Below are 23315 nucleotides of genomic sequence, written 5' to 3'. Positions count from 1 at the left end.
ATTAAATATGTTTACTTACCCTTGGACTAGGTACGTCAAGGCAAATACATCCATATGACTTAGTCGGTGTATGGTCTCCAAGATAATGACTAATTCATGATACTGTTCCTCACAGGTGTTTATTAGATGGACTCAAATGTCACCATGTAGTTCCCGTCTGCGTCAGGATGGCCTCAGCGTTTCCGCTGGCCTTGTGCCACTCTGTAATCATACACTGCATAACTGATGTCTCAAAGCTGCTGAAACATCAGTATTTTCCAGCAGATGCAGAGGGTTGTAGCTGTTACATACATCAAAAGCTGCTCACACCTGGCAGCAGTGGTTGTGATGTCTGGGAGGATGTGTAAATGCACAAGTGTCATGAAACCAGAAAAAGTGCTTACCTAAACGGCTCTGTCTCATATGCTGGAAAATATGTAGTGCCATTGATTTTACTGAATTGGTGAATCCAGTCCGATCTCACGGCAATTTGTACATATTTTACGAGGTGGCTAATTGGTACGAATTCGTACAACCTCACTCGTACAAATTCATAAGATTTTTGCTAAATCGTACATATTTTACGAATTGCCAATTCATATGAATTTGTACGAATGACCTACACCTAACCCCGCCCCTAAACCTACCCGTCACTGGGGTTTAGACAAATCGTACAAAATCGTACGAATGGGGTCGTACGAATTTGTACGAATTAGCCACCTTGTAACATACATACGAATTGCCGTGAGATAGCGTTGGTGAATCCCAGACAGTTCTTTTAACGTATCACTTTAAATGCAATTTCATTCTTCATTTCAAAACAGTTTGAATTGGTTCAAAACAGCTTTCTCTCAATTATGTAGCAAAACATGATTTTTCCCCCCAAACCCTAAGAGCAAAATCCAAGATTTCATTGGTAATGTCTTTGATTGGTAAAAATTTCATTTCATTAGCATTACTATGTGCCCATGAAGTCCATGAATCTATGAAGTCTGACTGCGTGTTTTAGCTGACCAGTAGAATTTGATCTGGGGTTTGCACCGGTTTGGGGAAATAACACATTTAGCTTTACAATGTTGATTAATTCCATAGAGTCAGCTCATCTCAACCGGTTCTCTTTTTCATATGTGCATAGATTTGGAAAATCTGATTAATTATAGTGAATCAGTTCATTCAGACAATTTATTTAAATGATTCACAAAAGGATTCGCCAATTTTAATCCGTGCAGAACATTTTAGGTCTTCTTTTTCCTAGTGGAATATTTAGTTTAATTTTGCTGTTAATTACTGTATTTTTAGCTTATTCATATAAATTAACATATTCTATTTTTTTTATTAAACATTTTCAATTAAATTTAGTGTAAATCAATACTGAACTTTCAAAGAGAGTCTTACTTTACAATAAAAACTGTATGCATATATTTATAAATTATATATGAAATTGAATTATTCAAGATTCAAGATTTTTATTTGTCACATACACAATTATACAGAGTATAACCAGCAGTGAAATGTAAGTCAGGTCCGCTCCTAGGACAGTGCAATTATATAGAATACAATATTAAGAAAAAGAAAAGTAGAAAAATATAAAATAATAAAATAAAATAAAATAAAAGATAAAAAATATAAATATAAATGTGCAGGTCAGTATGTTGTTGACTTAAATAGTAATAAAGAGGAATGTGCAAAAAAGTTGTACAGGGTATTTAAATAGCAGCAATATGAGGTAGAGAAAAATTATGTTTAGCTTATTGATATAGTGATATTTACATGGAGTCAAGTGATGTTATGACACAGAGTTAGAGTTTAGGAGCCTGATGGCCTGGGGGAAGAAGCTCCTCCTAAGTCTCTCAGGTTTTGCCATCAGGCTACGGAAGCGCTTACCAGATGGAAGCAAAGTGAATAGTCGGTTACCAGGGTGATTTGAGTCCTTGATGATTTTGACAGCTCTATTTTGCAGCGTTTGAGGTAGATGTCCAGCAGAGAGGGGAGAGCAGACCCTGAGATGCGCTCAGCTAAGCGCACAACTCTCTGTAGTGCTTTGCAGTCCTGATTGGAGCGGTTTCCATACCACACTGAGATGCACTGAGTCAATACACTTTCTATGGTCCCTGAATAGAAAGTTTTCAGGATTGCTGGTGAGACCCTGAATTTCCTCAGCTGTCGCAGATGGTACAGTCTTTGCCTGGCTTTCTTAACCTGTGATTGGATGTGTGTAGTCCAAGTCAGGTTCTCGGAGATGTTTACACCGAGGTACTTGAAGCTACTCACCCTCTCCACAGGGGTCCCACTGATCATAAGAGGAGTGTAGGGCCGCTGCTGTCTCTTCCTAAAGTCCATGATCAGCTCTTTAGTTTTGCTTACATTCAGAGAGAGACAGTTGTCCTGGCACCATGATGTGAGTCTCTCTACCTCATCCAAGTATGCGGTCTCATCATTGTTGGACATGAGGCCCAGAACCACAGTATCATCAGCGAATTTGACAATAGATGTGGAGCTGTGAGAGGACACGCAGTCATGCGTGTAGAGAGAGTAGAGCAGGGGACTCAGGACACAGCCCTGTGGGGCTCCTATGTTCAGAGTGATGGAGTTTGAGGTGAACTGGCCAACTTTCACCACTTGAGGTCTGCCGGTGAGGAAGTCTTGAATCCAGTCACAGAGTGAGGAGTTTAGGCCGAGGTCTGTGAGTTTAGAAGCCAGCTTGATGGGGACTATAGTATTGAAAGCTGAGCTATAGTCAATGAATAGCAGCCTCACATAATTTCCATTGTTGCTGTCCATGTGTGTGAGGGAAGAGTGGAGGACGTGAGAGATGGCATCGTCAGTAGATCTATTTGGGCGATAGGCAAATTGAAGATGGTCCAAAGTAACGGGTATGGAGGAGCAGATGTGGCTCTTTCCAATCTTTCAAAAACCTTCATGACTATAGATGTGAGGGCAACTGGGCGATAGTCATTCAGGCAAGAGGGTTTATTGTTCTTTGGCACAGGGATAATGATGGATTTTTTGAATGAGGTGGGAACCACGGAGGTAGCAAGGGACTCGTTAAAGATGGAAGTGAACAAACCAGCGAGCTGATCAGCGCAGGACCTCAGAACACGGCCGGTTATCCCATCAGGTCCTGCTGCTTTCCTGACGTTCACTTTCTTTAGCGCCCTCCGAACCTCATCCTCCGACACGGTGTTTACAGGATCATCGGTGCTCTGCCTGCTGCTTCCTGACGCGCTGGACGGCAGAGTTGCGCTGCCGCCGTTGAAATCGAAGCGGCCGTAGAAGATGTTTAACTCGTCAGCCAGCAACGGATCTGCTCTCACCTCCGCGGAGGATTTGTTTCCGAAGGCACAGATGGTCCTCAGTCCCTGCCACATCCGTCGAGAGTCGTTGAGCTGGAAATGAGACTCAATTCTCTCTCTGTATCGGTGTTTGGCGGCTCTTACTGCGTGTCGGAGAGCATAGCACGATGCTTTGTACTCGCTCATATTCCCGGTCAGAAGAGCCTCATTGTAAGCGGCAGTGCATGTGTTAACCGCAGCACGGATTGTTCTGTCCACCCATGGTTTCTGATTGGAGAATGTCCTTATAATTATTGTTTCTGTAGCTTGCTCGGTTAGTGTGTTTACAAAGCTTAATGCTACATCCGTGAACTCACTGACGTCAGAAGAACTCGCCCGGAACATGTCCCAGTCGACGTCATCAAGAGCCGACTGTAGCATAGCCTCTGAGTGGGAGGACCAGCGCGTCACTACTCTCTGCACCGGGGGTTCCTGAACGAGCCTTTGTTTATATTCCGGTGTGAGGAAAATGGCGGCATGGTCCAATTTGCCAAAAGCCGGTAGTGAGCGGGCTTTGTAGGCATTCTTGAACTGAGTGTAGCAATTATCCAGAGTGTTTGGTCCTCTAGTTGGACAGGATACATGTTGATAAAAGTTCGGCATGACCTGCCTGAGGTTGGCTTTGTTAAAGTCCCCTGCGATGATAAAGGCAGCGTCAAGATGTTTGTTAATGTAGCCGCTGAGCACATCGTGAAGCTTAGACAAAGCCAAGCCGGTGTCTGCCTGTGGTGGAATGTACACAGCCGTAACAATGATCGATGAAAACTCCCAGGGCAGATAAAATGGGCGGCAAGTAATGGAAAGATGTTCCAGATGAGCCGAGCAGGAACGAGACAGAATGGAGATATTCCTGGGATCACACCATTTCTTGTTAATCATGAAACACACTCCTCCGCCCCTGGATTTACCGGCCTCTGCTGTTCTGTCCATTCGAAAAACAGAGAAGTTATCACTCGGCATTACAGCACTCGGCATCTCGACCGAGAACGAGAGCCATGTTTCTGACAAACACAGGATATTACAGTCCCTTATGTCCCGTTGGAAACTAATCCTGGCTCTAAGATCGTCCATCTTATTATCCAAGGATTGGACATTTGCAAGCAGAATGCTCGGAAGAGGAGGACTGTGAGCCCTTTTCCTGAGTCTGTCTCGAATCCCAGCGCATTTCCCGCGGTGTTTCTTGATCCATCGCCTCGGGAGGTTATTGTTTATCTCCGCATTCTGAAGAATCTCCAGAGGCCACGCTGGATTCGTGGCTAAAGTGTCCTGGAACAGGTTAGTATAGCGGTTTCCAATGTCCAAAAGTGTTTCTATGTTATAGGTGATCAGTGCCGACGTGAAATGTGTAAAAAGAGAAAGTAAAAGTAAGTAAAAAAGTAAATTAAAGCAAAATCTAAGCGGAGTGGCCTGGACGGCGTCCGAACCCAGCGGCGCCATCTTTGATAAAAGGATAGGATGCAAAATTAGATTTTAAAATAAAGTAGAATTAAACAGAAATTTAAATCAATGCACTTTAATTATGCATAGCCTGACATCATTAGCTTGACAAAGCCTCATTCAAAAGATTATCAATGAATAATGAATAGTTTTGGCACAGAAATTACACACTTCATGAAAAGTTTACTATAGAAGAATGGTAATATAGCACAGGAATATTAACTACTATTATAGTGTTTTAATGGTGCATTTTTGTGTTTGTTTGAAGGAGCCAGGTCACAATATGCCTCCATTGCATTCAAGCAGCATCAACATTCCTCAAAATTTCTCCTCATGTTTTACAGAAGAAAGAATATCATACAGGTTTGGAGCGACATGAGGGTGAGTAAATGATAACAGAACTTTTATTCCTGGATGAACTATTCCTTTTAAAGGCCAAGGAGGAAGATAAATACAGAGAGACAGAGCGAGACAGTGAGAGAGCGAGGAGTATGTGAGTGAGGGGTGGGTGAGATTTTCACAGTGTGAAGGACAAAGTTAGTGACCCGTAGATTATTCAGAGGAGATTGTGTTTCAGGGCTATCTGAAGGTCAGACTGAATATTTTATCTCTCTGCTCTCCATAATTTGCTTTCAGCAGTTGGAAACTGTTTAATCACAGACGGCCTCGTAGAGGTCATCCTTACATCAACATTTGATCTCTTAGCAGCATAAATTATAGGGGAGCTACGATCTTCCTTTTTTTAATAGCTAAATATTTGTATACGACCAGATGTCTTGCAACCAGACGGGGTTTTTTAAAAACTGTGCACATGGACTTCACAGTAGAGGCTAAATTTGTTTGCCGGACGCAGATAACAGTGGGGCAACGAGGGGTCCAAAGGGCATTACTTTCACACTATGAAGGGTCACGGCTGCTATTGACTAAAGCGCAAGGTTGATGTGTCTCATTTAGACTCCATTTGTATCTGTCCGCTCAATGCATTCCGTCTCATATCATCTATTTACTCTATAATACTAACCTAGAATATTCACATTTCCATTGTACTAATCTAGAATTCTTCATTTATGGGCATATGAGGACACTCAAACTGAAAGCAATATGTCATTGATATCACAGAGTCATGGAAATGGTACTTGTGTAGCAGCGCAGTCAGCAGTCATTGATCTGCAGTGTCGTATGCTGAGATTTCCCCGGAGTGAATCAACCCAACTGCCTGTGAATGTCTCAGAGGGACCAGAAATACGTCTGGGACTGCAATTCTGTCCAAGTGCACTACTATCACTATATCTACACTGCAAGTAAGTGGTGTGACACAACACTACTAGACTGCACCTATTAAATGATTGTGACATAGGGCGCATCGCATGAGCTCCTCTCCTATTTTGATTTACATTTAGTGCAAGCTATACATTGCATGATTACGGTTCTAACATGTCAGTATGATGCTTTCCTTATATGCTGTCCTTATACTGTAATCATTAAGTAATTGCTACCTAAAACTCTGTTTGTTTAAATGAAACATGACTTTACAAATCACATAACATATGTGACCCTGGAGCACAAAACCAGTCATACGTACTGCGGGTATATTTGTTTTGATTGATTCATCATCGAGAGTCATTTAAGTGAGATGATTCACTTTCTGAGTGAATCATCTCACTTAAATGACTCTCGATGATGAATCAGATCAATCAGTTTAAATAAGATTCACTTTCTGAGTGAGTCTGATTTAAACTGCTAAATCACAAGTGAGATCAGGGCTGTTTCACAAATCTTTTTGTCTCATGAAAAAGATTTGGTTTGTAAGAGTCATTTATTTGTAAATCAGACATCACTGCTTGTGCTCTGTTTGGGTGAGCGTTCTAAATGTGTTCCTGACTAGATTTTCAATTATTTTTGTTTATTTTTTTTATAATTTTTGGTTCATATTTCCTGTAAGTACCCAGAAGTGTGAATGCCCAGGGGGTATTCTGATTTTGTTGGATCGCATTGCTTGTTTTCAATATAGACACGTGAGAGAGAAAGACTAAATGAGTATGTGTGAAATACAGAGAGTGAGAGAGAGAAAGAGAGAGGGAGATGGTTGTTGTGGACTGCAGTCTCCCCCCTTGAACTGGGAGTTTTATCTCTACTACATACGGCCTGTTAAAACAGCCTCAGACTGTTCCATGCTGCTCTGATAATGAGCAAACAGGGGCAATTGAATGTCAATGCCCCCGTGGGAACAGAGGAAATGTGCCCGGGGGGGCTATGGCCACTCTCCTCCTCCCCCCTCCGCCCCCCTGAGCGGCCGGTCTAGAGCGAGAGAGAGGCAGTGTAACCTTGCGGAGTTGTCTCTTTGTCCTCTGATCGGCTCACTGGGTGAAGGGGGGTCTCGCTGACAGCTGAGTTTCCCCCACAGGTGGGCCTCATGCAAACAATGCAGATTGGGCTGTTTTAAAGTCATAGACTGATTTTAACCTTCCAGAACTTCATTAGGACGTGACCTTTGGGTGTACTTATCATTCTAGACATGTGTTGACATACTTCATTTCCCTCAATTTGGTTTAGAATATAGACGTGTTTAATGAATATTTCAATCATAAATGAAAGTTCTGTCATTTTGTACTCGCCCTCATGTCGTTCCAAACCTGAATGCTGTCATTTTGTCTGTGGAACACAAAAGGATGGAGATGCACAATTTATCAATACCATATTGTTTATGAGCTGATATTAAAGACTTGTATAGAGGATATTTAACTGCGCATGCTCGTTTTACCATAATTTAAAGCTCACTCAATTTTAAAGTTAATTTTTTAACTAATAATTTACTAACACTGTTAAATGCAATATTTAGCAAGTCTTAGATTCAGTTTTCATACTGTACACTATAATGTTGTGATGCAAACAAATTCACTTTCTTACGTTTTTAGTGTACAACATTTAGACTTTTACTTTCATTTGTATTTTACTTTCATATAAAATATACAATAATTAAAGTTATTAATATTAAGGGTTGATATTGGATTTTGCCAATGATGAATTTGGAAAATCTGGTCAATAAACCATTAATTGGCTGATAGTTATTATAATCTGTCAATAAACTTAACTAAACCAACCTTACTGAACTCATTGATAATTATTGATGAACTTCATTAACATTAGCAATAATAACTTTATGTAAATGCTTTGTAGTTATTAAATTAATGTAATTTAAAACGTGCTTTATCACACACTGACAATGTTTTTTATTAGCATATCAGTGCAGATACATCAGATGACCTCTTATTAAAATAATTATTTTAATTCTTAATCCAATCATTTTAAAATTGATCAATTATTGTCGCATAACATGAAAAATCTGATTTTGATTTTTCATCCAATTGAATTTGATGAATTTCATGTGTCCTAAAGCCATAGAATAGCTTCAAAAATTACTTTTAAATGATGTCTGGTCAATAACTCGATACTTTTAACGCTCAGTAATAAAATCTCACCCCACTGTGTCACTTAGAAAGCTGATACATTGTCCTTTAGAATGAGTTTATCTCAATCTGGAAGGATTCTGATGCGCAACAAAGTCCACAAGGATAAGCGAGCTCCTTGTACAAAAGCCTGCCCTACTAAAAACAAAGTGGCTTCTCCAGAGAATGGCGTGTTAAGTTAGAAACAAGGCCAGACGTGACATGACAAGAAAGATGTCAGAGCGTGTTTGTCACCTGATGAGAACCATGTCTCGATGTCAGTAACAACTCCGATGCCTCCTCCGAGAAAAAGATCTTCGGGATTGCAGTAGGGAAAAGATCAGAAAGGGAAAGAATAATAATGGCAGAGAGTGCTGTGATGGCACATTCAAATCGCACTGCTACGTGGAAATGTTTTTACAAGGGGATCTGTCCTTTCCATCTGATATTCAAATGAGGCAGAAGAAAAGCAAAGCAGCCCCTCCCAGACCACTGGTGCTCTCTCTCTCTCTCTCTCTCTCTCTCGTATCCAAGGATTAACCAAAGACCACAAAATAGGTCAAGAAGACATGCTCTGAAAGCACAAGGAAGGATAGACCGTGAACCACCTCTCTGTGACAGGCCGGGACTTGTCCTTCTGCTAGATTTCGCCGCACTTACTCACACGTACGCACACCAGCGGCAGCCTAGATTTCAAATTTGAGCAAAGACACAGAAGTGACAGCCAAACTGTTTGAGAGCCTGCGAATGTAGGTTAAATGCTGGAGATGTAAAGAGGGACATCTAGAGTAAATACTCTTTTCCCCGTCAGTCACCGGGGAGCTTTTAAACTTATTTATTCATGAAATGACAAGCTGAAATCACTCATCACTTTTGATTAACGCAGGGAACGTGGTTTCGGAAACCATTTTTATGGCGTGAGTGCACTAGAGACTCTTGTCTCGTCTCGCGCCTTTGGATTCTCAGACTTTCTGTGTCTTTTTGTGTCGGATGAAATCACCTCCCGCCTCTTTCTGACACATATCATGGAGATATCAAGAGGCTAACGGGTGCTCAGACAGACTTTGAACCTCTACGAGTGTAACGCTCGCTTTAATACCTGCGATGATCAGTCACTGAGCGCTCTGAAAGCTTCCTGTTCAATATATAATCCTGTGAGGGCTATTTTTAGACGTATATTCAGAGCCCTGCAAAAACAGACTATTAAATCTCATGCCTTCATGCCTGTCTGATTATTTATGAATACATCTTTATCTAGGTCATGACTTTGGATGCTGTGGTGATCACCTGTGTCATTTACTCTCAGTTTAAAGGAATGTTTTTAATAAAGCCTGATTCATGATGTATTTTTTATTGTTATATATATATATAATTTGTTTTTGTTTTTTACTAGAATGAGATTGTGTTGTGTTTTTATATACTTGTAACTACTGGGAGTTCATGTTATTTATTTATTTATTTATTGCATTTGTATCCCAGTTCATGTTGTGGTTTTTATTTATTTATTTATTTAATTAATTAATTAATTAATTATTTTTGTATGCTTTTGCATGTAACAATTACACTAAAATTTTGTATTTATTTAATATTCTTTATTTATTACATTTTGTATGTTCATGTTGTGTTTTTTTTTTTAACTAGAATGCCAGATTGTTTTGTGTTCTCATTTGATTTTGCATGTTGAATATTAATTTATGTGTTTTTTTAACTAGATTGCCAGATTGTTTTCTGTTTTTTAATATGTTTTTGCATGCATAAATGTATATTAGTTTTATTTATTTTGTGCTTCATACTGCATTTACATCCATGCACCTCCAGTGTGATCAAACATGTAAATCATCACTTACATATTAAATGAGATGTTGTTTTAACTAAAACTTTTAAAATAGTGTCAGTGTTAGCCTGACCCAGTGAAAACTAAAGTCAGATGTTACTCAAGAAGTTTAACACATTAATATCAAATTCACATTTCTATGTTTTTTAGTCAGAATCTTAAGGCTGGAATACACTACACGACTTTTAAAATCTGAACAGATTTTTAAAACACTTTGTAAATAGTGACAAAGGAAAACTGGGCGTCATACACTACGCGACTGAAGATCATACACTACCAGACTTTAAAGTTGTTCTGATCACAATGAACTTGTTGCTAGGAGACGCATGACAAATGAAAACATATGTGTTCTAAAACCGGCTGAAAATATCAAACATGTTTGATATCCTCCGACTGGATAGAATCAAAGTCTGAAGCTAAGAAAACGGAGTCTGTGACCATCATACACTACGCGATTTTCTGTGGAATCTGTCAGCTGTAATCTGCAGACTGGCTCTGACTTTCCTCAACTAGCATCAACTTGTTCAGACTGTAAAATCGGGGGAAATTTCAGGCTTTATTTGAATAGATGTATAATGTCAAGTCAAGTCACCTTTATTTATATAGCGCTTTTAACAATGTAAATTGTGTCAAAGCAACTGCACAATATCAAAAAGGGAAAATAGTGTGTCAATAATGTAAAATTAAAAGATTAAAAAGAAGATTTTCAGTTAAAGGCATTTCATTATTGAATTCAGTGATGTCATCATCCAGCTTAGTTCAGTTTAAATAGTGTCTTTGCAATCAGGTCGACGATATCGCTGGAAATGAAGTGTCCCCAACTAAGCAAGCCAGAGGTGACAGCGGCAAGGAACCAAAACTCCATTGGTGACAGAATGGAGAAAAAAACCTTGGGAGAAACCAGGCTCAGTCGGGGGGCCAGTTCTCCTCTGGCCAGACGAACCAGCAGTTCAATTGCAACTGCAGCAAAGTCAGATTGTAAGGGCTCAACTGGTTCCAGTGGTCTTTCCCGATGGCTGTCTAAGTGGCGGGGTCCTCACTGGGGATCTGTCTCTGGCGCTCATCTCGGTGTCCTGGTCTCTGCTGACGTTCAGGTCTGTAGAGGTCGTCTCTGGTGACTGCAGTGACCATCTGAGCTGGATATGGACCGGATCGGGTGGCTACGGTGACTGGGGATATGTCCCTGGGCTCATCCAGGTGTCCGGCCTCCGCCGACGATCAGGGCCACATACATCATCTCCCGGCGCTGATCCACCATCTGATCCGGACTGAGAAACAGAATAGAAACAGACAAATATTAGTGTAGATGCCATTCTTCTTATGATTTAACGAGTACATCATGTGTTATGGGGAGTGTTCCCAGTTCCGGTTGATCTAATTAATGCAGCCTAACAATCCTTTAACGGATTTGAATAATAGAAGTGTATTAGTGTGTTATGTGTAAACCAGGTTAAAGAAATGCGTCTTTAATCTAGATTTAAATTGACAGAGTGTGTCTGCCTCCCAAACAGTATTAGGTAGATTGTTCCAGAGTTTGGGTGCTAAAAAAAAAGCAGACTTGACTTGACTAAATAGGAAAAGAATCTGCCGCCCGCAGTCGATTTTGATATTCTAGGTATTATCAAATGGCCAGAGTTTTGAGAACGCAGCAGACGTGGAGGACTATAATGTGATAAGAGCTCGCTCAAGTACTGAGAAGCTAAGCTATTCAGGACTTAATAAGTAATTAACAAGATTTTTAAATCTATACGATGTTTGATAGGGAGTCAATGCAGTGTTGACAGAACTGGGCTAATATGATCAACTTCCTGGTTCTAGTAAGGACTCTAGCTGCTGCATTTTGGACCAACTGTAATTTATTGATCAAGCGTGCAGAACAACCACCCAATAAAGCATTACAATAGTCTAACCTTATATCGACTATGCATTCCGTTAGTTTCTCAATTTGGTGTGTTTCACTGGGCCGCGAAGAAATATAAAGCTGAGTATCATCAGCATAACAGTGAAAGCTAACACCATGTCTCCTGATAATATCTCCTTAGGGTAACATGTAAAGCGTGAAAAGTAACGGCCCTAGTACTGAGCCTTGAGGTACTCCGTATACTGCACTTGTGATCGATATGATAATTCCTCATTCACTGCTACGAACTGATGGCGTTCAGATAAGTACGATTTGAACCATGCTAATGCACTTCCACTAATTCCAACAAAGTGTTCTAGTCTATTTAAAATAATTATTTTTTTTAATGAAAGCTGCCTTGAGAGAAACTTCACTCTTGTTTACTTAACCTTACTGCTTTTTGACTTTTTGCTATTCATCCACCTACTTTGGTTGGCACAAACGGTTTTGTACAAATCTAAGAGAGTAAATTTGTATCTGATGACATTCAATCTGCTATTGCAAACACCTTCCAACCTAAATACACTCCTAAGTGTGTGTTTACAGTGACTGCCCTCTTATGTGTCTAAACACAAAGGTAATTTGAGGTTCGAATGACACTACTTCATCAGTCGCACCTGTAGTGTGTCATGCTTCTGAGGTTTGTAGAACTTTTTCTAACAAGATGTATTGATATGCATTTGACCAGTGAGGTCTCACTGCCAGCATGCTTATTTTCCTATGTCGTCTCATCTCATGTCATATCTTTTGCGCTTGCTGGTCTCTCTTCTTCTTTGGCCACAAGATACACAGAGGTTAATGCATGGATGGGGCCAGAGGTCAAAGGTTAATGTCCTCTGACACAGCGGTCTCTTCCCCTTGAGACAGTCAGGCGTCTTGAGTTCAAATGCCCTGGGTGACCTGCTGGACCTGTGGAACCAGTGAATAAACCTGCCAGAGTTTCAAATCCCCACTTCAATGACAGAAGTAATTTTGTACGGTAAGAGTGGATTATACTTCATTCAGTCCGACACACTTGTTTGCGGCAATCAATTGAAAATATTATTTTGAAAGTACACTAAGAGTATAAAGCTATACATAATTTAGTTTTGAAAGGATTTGAGGAGACACTAGCAGTCAAAAGATTGGAATAATTAGTGTTTTATTTTTTACAAGATGTCTCTTATGCTCACCAAGTCTTCATTTATTTGATTACAAATTTTGTAAAAACGGTAATATTGTGAAATATTATTACAATTTAAAAGAACTGTTTTCCTTTTTAATATATTTTAAAATAGTATTTATTTCTGTGATGGTAAAGCTGAATTTTCAGCATCATTACTCCAGTCTTAAGTGTCACATGATCCTTCAGAAATCATTCTAATATGCTGATTTGATGCTCAAGAAATATTTATTTTTGTAATCATTATTTTAAACAGTTAAATTTAAAATTTTAATTTTAAATCTCATGTGACATTTCTTTCCTATGGGATACATGTTTGAACAGGTTTTGTATTCGTGTAAATAATAGATGAAAACATTGATTGGAAGACCTAATAAATATATGTTTACACTGAATGCAAAACCTGCAGTACATGTCCCCAAAATCTGTAAAATACCTGTGATGCTGTAAAGATGATTATCAACAGGCTGAATTGCAGATGACATAGTCATATGTTGATGATGGAGGCCAATGTACAGAATGACTGAAAAAAGAACATACTTAAACACACATGCATCTCTGTTCTGAGGTGAAAGGTTGAAGTTCCATGAACCATGTCTGTGAAAAGCTTTGGAGCACAGGTCACCGGCTCGAGATGGTGAAGGAATGAAGGGCGGATATTGTATCTCCATTCATGTGGCATTTGAGGTCATAGTTCAAAGATGAAAGGTCCCCTAAGTTCAAAGGTCAACTTGGTGAGATAGCACTGAAATTGCTTATCCGGTGTGTCTCCGGAATCCAGAAGCTTGTAGCTGAATCACACTTGAAAAATGCAGATTCATGCTGAAATGCTACAACATACAACTAAAACATTTTGAAACAATTCTATTGGCAGAAAAAAATATTCAGCCTCCATATTCAAATCTAAAAGATCTAAACAATATACTGTGTAAACTTCTAGTGTTACTATACTGAATATAGGAACGGTCGAGATTACCTGTCCAATTATACGTTTTTGATTTGTGATATGGCTTTTCTGTTTTGTTCTGTCACACAAGTTACAATATACACCAGCAAATCAAGAAAACATCTTCATCAATTTGACAGCAGGTGCTGCAAATGCTCACAACACAACCAAATAAAGAATTGTATTTGCAGCGCGTTTCTTTGTTTGGTTGTGTTGTGAGCATTTGCAGCGTGTGCGTTGTAAAATTGAGGAAGTTGTTTTCTTAATTTGCAGGTGTTTTTTTTCTATTTGCAGCGCGTTGAGCTCTCTCGGCCACCTTACAATATATCTGAAGCCATAAAGTCTTGCATAAATTGCCTGCGTCCCAATATCCTAAATTCCATGTGATATTAGTAATTTTCAATACTATTTAGAGCAGATAGGGTGGATAGTATGAGGGTTTGTTTTCCTCAGATTACTCCAGATTATTAAAGGCGAGAGGTGAGGTGACGCACGTCTGCCTGTGCGCGCGCACGCACGTACACACAAAGCGTCTCCTGTAGCTTTAAACTGCGCTCGCTCGCGCGCTCACTAACTCAGCCAGGGAGGGCTAGAGAGAGAAGGAGGAGTGTGAACATTGCGGAGTTCTCGGGGATTCCGAGAATATACAGTTCAGACTCAGACCCGACAGTCGGTGCGGGAGCCCCGACGAGTTTTTGGACTCTACTTCCATTTGGCGCGGCTCGCGGCGCACGTCTGCGCGCAGGAAGCGCTCCAGCTCGGATAGCGGAATCAGGTACGTGTCGAGAGAGACCACTCGATGCCCGCCCAGCAGCTGGAAAGACTCCGCTACGTATGACTGTGGTGTCTGCTCTGTGTTTATTGAAGTCCTAGGAGGTGCTGAGGGAAAAAACGGAATGTGAGACGCCGTTAACACGGGACGCGTTCTTTGGTTCATAAACAGGACGCCGTGGTTAAAAGTTGAACAGTTTTTAACTTGACACCGCGTCTTAAAAACGTAACAGCTTGACCAAAGACGCAAGAACACATGCTGTGTGAATCGCAATGGTCGCTCCTGTCATTTAGTTTCCATTTTGTTTCTCTGTTACAGTCAGTGCGATGTTACCCTTTCATTTATCTGCTGGTTTATTATTCATACACGAGAACTGGTTATTTAGGATATGCAAGGCATATATTTTATAATATTTAATAATTTAATATTATGCAATGGAGTGTAAGACGTCTTAAATATGGTTTACTGTAATGATCTTGACTTTTCACTGTACTGATGATCCATATATTTTTTATGTTATATAACATTATTAGTGTCTGCCAGAAGGTAATGCTTAAGAGCTGCCATTCGTAGTCATATAAGTCATTAATACTCTTGGTTAATCTCTTCAGGACAAGATCTTACCTTTACCTGACACACATTTTGGACTTTGCGTTGTTTATAGATTTCATAAGGTTTCCTGTGGCTTCAGTCAATAAAAATGGGGCAGAGGAGGTCAAGGGTGGCAGTTTAAAGGTGGTCAGAGATCATAGTTCGGGTTCAGTGTTAATTCAGGTGGCTTTCTTTGGTAAAGGAAAGGACCAGTTACTGAAAAGTGTTTGTCTTAGTCTGTGCAAAGAGCATAGATGTGCATGTTTTGAAGAAGTTGTTGAGAAACAAGTTATTCAGTTTTCTTATCAAAAATCTTTTACTTTCATATCAAATGTCTGATATCATATCATAAATCAGGCATTTGTTTTGTCTGTTAGATCTGCAATAGATGTGCAAAATGATTCTTGTCTCAAAATACTCTCCTGACATTGCAACACGATGGGATAGAGTCAGGCTGGCACTGTGTGACCTGTTATCTGGCTTCTTTAAGATTGATACTGACTTGAAATGATGTTGTCGCTGCTAGAGAAATGAAAACGAACACATGGCGACCTAATTTCTCAAAGGGGATGTCAATACAATGAACTGAGAGTGGTTAAAACCGTGCTGGGTCATCGCCATCTTAAAATAGTATCCTAAACATCAAAATCGACATTGTGATGTCTGTTCACCACCTTCTGCCTTAGACCTTTTATATGTTTTACTTTATCATTAAGTGTCTTTTTTTTTTTTACAGTAATACTCCAGCACATGGTTTTAGATTGTGCAACATAAACTTGCATGGTGAAACATGTCATAAATCCATAGAAGCCTCAGCGCTTTACACTCATTAACAGGTCAGTTGACAGCTTTGTACATCAAAAGAAGGCATGGAGGTGGTTGTCTGGCTCAGGGAATTGAAAGCTGAGACAGTATGAAATACAAGGCACAGGTTCTTTTCCCCTCAGCCTTGGGACAGAGGCAGGGCTTTCATTTATAGCGATGGATTGATTTTTGCTGATTGATTTACTGTAAACGATTTATAGTTTGCTGAATTTGCGGTGGAGGTTTGCTGGGAGATGCAACTTCGATAAATTGAGCATCACCACACATTAGAACAACAGTGACCTCAACACACCAACCAATTGACCAGCCAATGCATTTTTGGACAATTCAAATCGTATACATCATTGCATTTTGTATACATATTTTGGCATAGTTAGATTATGAGCCAAATGAAGTTCATACAGTACTACTACACTCTTTAACACATTGTACCCTAAAAAAAAAATAAAAAAAATGAAGATACCATCTAGATCTGGCTGTAACTAAATGTTAATCTGGCCTTGTTACCATTTAGCAGCTAACCATGAATAGTGGATGAAAAGCATGTGAGTCATTTGTAAACAAATGCTGATCCTGAGAAACATGATATCGACAACTTGTATAACACGCAAGTTAATTTAATATAATTACCCAGCTGACCTCTAACTGCCAGCTGTATTTCTGTATCGGCCGCTATGTCCTGAGGCGAGATGGACCTGGAGGTCAAGGAATCCTGGCAATTGGGTTCAGGAAGATTTTACTGCTCCCGGGGGACATTACTAATGGTGTCTTATTTTAAGTAGGTTATATGCTGCGCTAAGTGAAACGCCAGTGATTCTAGAGTTGTAAGGCTTAGTCGTTTGTCTCTGAGCCACGAGATGAATACATGCAGATTTCGCAGTCCAAGGCCGTAGCGTGCCAAGCTGTCCTTCACACCGTATTAGTGGCCTGTCCTTTCGGAAACCTTCAAAACCCTGAGAAGGACACAAACCCTGCAGTAATGCTGAAGAAATGAACACTCTCAGAATGATCTGCAATCAGCGCATCAGTACGACATTCACAGAGCAGGCGACAGGAATGATCCCAGCTTCATTATTTCTCTCATCTGAAAGCTTTCAGATCACACAGGCTTTAGTAATTAACTAAACAGGAGTTTTCAGAATTTATGAATGAATGAAAGATGGATGTGTGGGTTATGAAGACTGCTGCTTGAGGCTGAACCATTTTAATAAACTTTGTTTTGTAAGCGAGGGTTTCAAAGGTGTTAGTTAAGGTCTTAAGGGCTCTTAGCGATATTGTTATTGCTGTCTTGTACCATGATTCTCATGTAACTAATTGAACCTTTTATGCTATATATATATATATATATATATATATATATATATATATATATATATATATATATATATATATATATATATATATATATATATATATATATATATATATATATATATATATATTATAGTTAAATAATGCAAAAGAAAATTAATTTATTATTATATTTTATTTTTGTGATTCGCCCTGTATGTATTTTTTATTTTTTTCCAGCTGTGGGGACAAATAATTTTCTTTCTTTTTTTTTTATATAATTAAAGTAAATTGAGTCCAGTGTCACTTTTTCGCTTTGGTCCACATGGACTTTCATTGCATGGGAATAAACCATTACCAGTCACAAATACCTTCGTTTGTGTTCTACAGAAGAAAGTAAGTCATGCAGATTTGGAGCGACCCAAGGTCAAATAAATGATGGCAGAATTGTCATTTTTGGCTGAACTGTTCCTTTAAATCACATGCTGACTTCCCTCGTCAAAATCTGATCACAAATAGTGACCGGTATAAGCGGCGACCACTTGTGATGGGATCACGTGAGACGGATGCTAATACCAGGTGTAAACCGGGTCTTTGTGTTTATCACAGCTTTGATCTAATAGCTTCCTGCTTCTGTGGATGTCATGGGGCCTTTGTCATGTGGGCTGTTGCTGCTAAGACTCATTTCATGCAGAGGTCAGGGGTCAAACACAGTGGAGCAGATTTACGTCGTCTTGTATTTTTGAGCACAGAGCTGCACGCTAAAACCCCGGAAAGTAATAAAGTCCTGTCACTTTTGGAGCAGCCCACCCGTCACTGGCCTCAGACTGCTGAATCACTTTAGACTTACTTAAAGGGGTTAAAACGAGCTGAGCTGTTGCCAGGCAACAAAGGACACCTCAGCAGCCACTAGATATGGGGTGTAGCTATCCGTCCCTCACGCACAGCCAGCGGTGAAATCGTTGAAAGATTCTCACCACATGCCCTTGCTCTCAAAGCACTCTAATGCTTCACGCAGCGAGGCATGCTGGGATATATTATTATGGACTGCTGTTTGTATGCACTCCTGCCACAAGAAGTAGACACGAGTGGAAAGTGTTGGATTTTGTGTTGAACTAAGACCTTCTCCATGTGAAATGCAATTACCGTGCGTTCACGTTCACGCTCTCCACATCCCAATCAGCCACGGGTCTTTGATTAGTTGAGTTTGAGCGTGTCTCTTTCGGCAGTTTGGGAGATGCCCTTGGACAGATGTCCTAGCAGACCGCTTGGGGCTTTATAGAGGCAGCTCCTGCTTTCCTGGCATTAACGCGCCGCTCTGACCTTGACCTGTCTGAGTTGACCTGAAAGCTTTTAAGTAACTCTCTAAAACAGGATTCGGTCATGTGACACCATGTGAAGGGCTTACGTGTCACACTTGACTGGAGGTGTGGATGAGGGATTTTTCATTCATATTATGAATTAACAGCTTCGCCGCTGTGGATGATGAATATTGATTTGGTGATTGATTTTGCATAACACAGAAATGACAAATTATGGTGGACAAAGATTTCGCCTGGTTTCAGTCTGATCTGGTGCAAAGAAATATTGTTAGATACAATTCAGATGTTTATGCAACATGCTACATAAGCCAAATATGGCTGTTAGAAATATTTAATGTTGATATTTATGTATGATATTTGGCTTTGATTTTTCTCTCTTTTTAAAAAAAAAATTAGTGCTTTGAATATTAGTAAGGCACTTTATAAATAATAATAATAATAATAATAATAACAAATTTGTTCAATAAATGTAATCAAATTAATTAATTACCAGAGGAATCATCATTTTAACTAATCACTTTTGCAAAGTAAAAAATAAATAAACGTCACATATCATTATTATATATTCATCTATATTTATTATTTGTTGTACTTGTTATATATTTATTTTGTGTCAATATTAAAGAAATCCATCAATATTATAATAAATACTATAATATTTTAAAATCTAACAGTTTAAAATCTAATATTTAAAAAAGTTATAATAAATTTGTATTGTTATAAAATCTATTTTCTAAGAAATATTTTATGAGAATATCATTAATTAATAAAATACCTTGTGGGGTGTGTTTTTTGTTGTTTGTTTTTGTTTCTTATTTATTCTTTTTATTTATTTTTTGTTTTAGAAAATTTATTGAAATGGCCTGAAAGATTCCCAGAAATGAATTGAACTTCCCAAATCTATCAGCATTTTTGCTGCTGTAGCTGGTATAAGGTTCATGTTCTCCCAGTGCACTGGGATCTGCAAAGTTTGCCTTTTTTACAAAGCCGCTGTGGTGCGAGTTGGTATTTTTCATCCGGTTATAACAAAATCAGTTCTGCTCCAGTGGAGCTTGAGCTGAAGCCAGAATTGAGTATTTGAGTGAGCTAATGCTGGACTTTTGTGTGTCTGTTCTGAGACTGGATGAGGGCCATGTAGAAGCTGGTTCACCTGTGGCCGCTGACCTGTGGTAGATGTTTACATGTACTGTCGCTCTGCTTGTGTTAGTACGTTTACATGGCTGATTCAGTCGCAAAGGCCAGACGGTTCAAATAGAGCAGATCTTTTCTTTAAGCCACCTGTCTCTCTGTCCAGGGCTTCCCTTGTCGGTTATATTAAGGTATGGCTTGCCCTAAATACACTTAAACAGGTTTAATAAAGACCAATGATCAGTTTGACTCAGCCACTTGTTGGCCTTTAGATTTGTTTACGTGAATGTGTGTGGATGTTATGTAATTTTATAGATTTTCATTTTAGCTCATTCATTGCTTACCCATTATAAGGTGTTAATTCACATTCTAGAGTCATTCTTATGGGCAGCATTTGTCTTTTTAGGTGGTTGTTTGTAGTGATCGATCAAAATATCAGGCAAAACCCTTTGTTTTTGTCCGAGACAAACAAATTCGAGCTTGAGTTGTTGTCATTGTGAGCTTAATCGATATTGATTCATATTTATGTGTTTGTGTTGTTTGAAAATATGTTCTCACCTTACAGTAATGAGACATAAGACTTTCACTTCACTGTCAGCACAACACAACTCCAAGTATGTATGTATATATATATATATGTGTATATGTATATGTATATGTGCACATACACTAAATACAAAGTGTCCGTCCGTCCGTCCGTCCATCCATCCAAAATGATATATGAATTATATAATATAATTTGTAATAATTATATATTTATTTATGAGTAATTCGGATCATTTGTCAGTTGAGTGAAACCTGATTTCCGGTCTTTGTTAAAATAACATAGCTGGTACCTAGCTAAACTTGGGTCCTTCAGCTTTTGAATTGTTGGCATGTTGCTGGCTTGTTTTCACTGATGAGGTCATTTTATAGATGTCCTGAATCATAAATTGTGTACGTGATGTGTGTGATTCAGTCGCCGTGTTTAATGAAGGCATATGCTGCGAGTGTTCCTGCCATCTGATAAGACCTTCGTACGTCACTGACGCGAAGAGCACATGCTCTCTGGATACTGGGGTTAATGAACCTACTGTAGACTTTCTCTCTCCTGTGTTAGTGTTTTCTGAGCTGCCTGATCAGACTCTGCAGCAGACTTCATACACTCTCTGAGAGGAAAAAAAGAAAGAAAAGTGGGCCATGGTGACCTATTTTTCTCACAGTTCAGGGAGGCCGAGGGTTGCGGTGCTGCAGTCAGTCAGATGGGGTGCAGGGTCTGTCGCCAGACGCAGCCACACAGAAGTGGGTCAACGGCAGGAGCTGTGTCTTGTGAACGGCTTGTCAAAAAGTATTGAAAGCAGCAATTTAAGCACGTACTATACGCCCAAAACTGTGCATGGAGGTCTGAGGTCTCTCAGGGCCTTCACACCCATTGCCTCCACTGGGACAAAAGCTGAGAAAATACAATATGGTATCAGTTACAGTTCAGAAACAATGGCTACGCATACTGTACATCGCAGCTAAATACAGCCATCACTCCTCTTAAGGAGTATATCTCTATAGGTATTAGTGTGCGATATATATCGCAGACGATAATATCGTAATTGTTAATATCGTACGATAATATCGTAATTGTTGTTTTAGTGATGTGCAATTTGACATTATCAAGTATTTTGCAAAAACCAATCAAAACACCCCTACAGAGTGCACGCATTCATTACATGAAGTCTAGACTAGAGCGCGTGCAAATTTAGTGCGTTTCACTGCATGATTCAGTCTAATAAAATGCATTAAGAATGATCACAAAATTCAAGATATGGGGGCAGAAAATGTGTGTGTGTGTGTATATATATATATATATATATATATATATATATATATATATATATATATATATATATATATATATATATATATATATATATCATTTCATATAGTTAAAATGACACGAAGACTGCTGTTTTTTGTTCAAAAATAAGCATGATTGTGATATTGATTTTATACAACAGTTAAATAAACAAGTTAATATTAAGAGACTTACGTTTTAGACACCATATTGCCTGTTTTTGCTCTGTTTCGCCAACAAAAAATAATTCCAAACAGCTATAGCACTTTTTTTTTTGCGTTTCTGAACAACATGACGATGTTTAGTTCCTGAATGAATCAACCGTTTAAACGATTCGATTCGGTTCGCAATCACTCACTTGTTAACAGTGACATGCTGCCACCTACTGACGATTTTAATTTCACATTCAAAGGATCTGTTCATTTTAAAATAATTTCAAATATCAGTATTAAATGTTTTATGTTTAAAATATCAAAACTTTGAGTTTGTAACTGCAGGTTAAAGCACTCCATGTCCCTCTGAGCTGCATTAAACAGTGTGTTAATACATCTAAATGCCATTTAGATTCTACTTTTGTTGTTTCATTTGCCAGTTTAACAGCTCTAAATTTCCTCCTATAATGCCTGATGAGGTTAGAGAACACCTGACAAGAGATCAGAGACCATTCCTTCATCAAGAATCTCTCCAGATCCTTCAGATTCCCAGCTCCATGTTGGTGCTTCTTCTCTTCAGTTCACCTCACTAATTTTCTACAGGGTTCAGGTCAGAGGACTGGAATGGCCAGCAGAAGCTTGGTTTTGTGCCCAGGGACCCATGTTTGTGTTGTTTTTGAGGTTTGTGTTTGGATTATTGTACGGTTGGAAGATCCAAACAAGGCCCATTATAAGATTTCTAACAGAGTCAGTCACTTATTGATTTTTTATCTGTTGGTATTTGATAGAATCCATGATGCCATGTGTCTAAACAAGATGTCCAGGACCTCCAGCAGAAATATAGGCCCACAACATTAAAACTACAGCACTATATTTCATTGTACACATGGGGTACTTTTTATCCCTGTGCTCACCAAACCCATCTTGAGTGTTTGCTGCTAAAAAGCTCATTTTTTAGTTTCATCTGACCATAGAAGCTAGTCCCATTTGAAGTTCCAGTCGTGTCTGATAACTGAATATGCTGGAGTTTGTTTTTGGATGGAAAAGCTAGGAGAATTTTTCTTGAAACCCTCCCAAACAACATGTGGTGATGTAGGTGCTGTTTGACAACTTTTTTTTAAAAGGTTTTCTGACCCCAAGACTCAACTATTTTCTGCAATTCTCGAGCTGTGGCCCTTGGAGAGTATTTAGCCACTCAAACTTTCCTTTACACTGTGCATTAGGATGATATAGACACGTCCTCTTCCAGGCAGTTTTGTAACATTTTCTGTTGATTGGAAATTGTTAATTATTGCCCTGATGGTGGAAATGGGAATTTTCACTGCTCTAGCTCTTTTCTTAAAGCCACTTCACTAATTTGTGAAGCTCAATTAT

General features: G+C 39.1%; 1 protein-coding gene across 1 annotated transcript in view; it reads left to right on the top strand.

Moving 5' to 3' along the window:
- Positions 1-14534: 14534 nt before the first annotated feature.
- The window catches only part of LOC306864390 (nuclear receptor-interacting protein 1-like), a 28159-nt gene continuing 19378 nt past the window's right edge, over positions 14535-23315 (top strand). Inside the window, exon 1 of the mRNA XM_079408398.1 lies at positions 14535-14811. The gene's annotated coding sequence lies outside the window, so the exon portion shown is untranslated. The remainder of the gene's footprint in view (positions 14812-23315) is intronic.

This window comes from Barbus barbus, assembly GCF_936440315.1.
Source record: "Barbus barbus genome assembly, chromosome: 45".
Taxonomy (NCBI): domain Eukaryota; kingdom Metazoa; phylum Chordata; class Actinopteri; order Cypriniformes; family Cyprinidae; genus Barbus; species Barbus barbus.
Note: the sequence above shows the minus strand (reverse complement) of the source record. Positions and strands in the feature narration are given on the sequence as shown.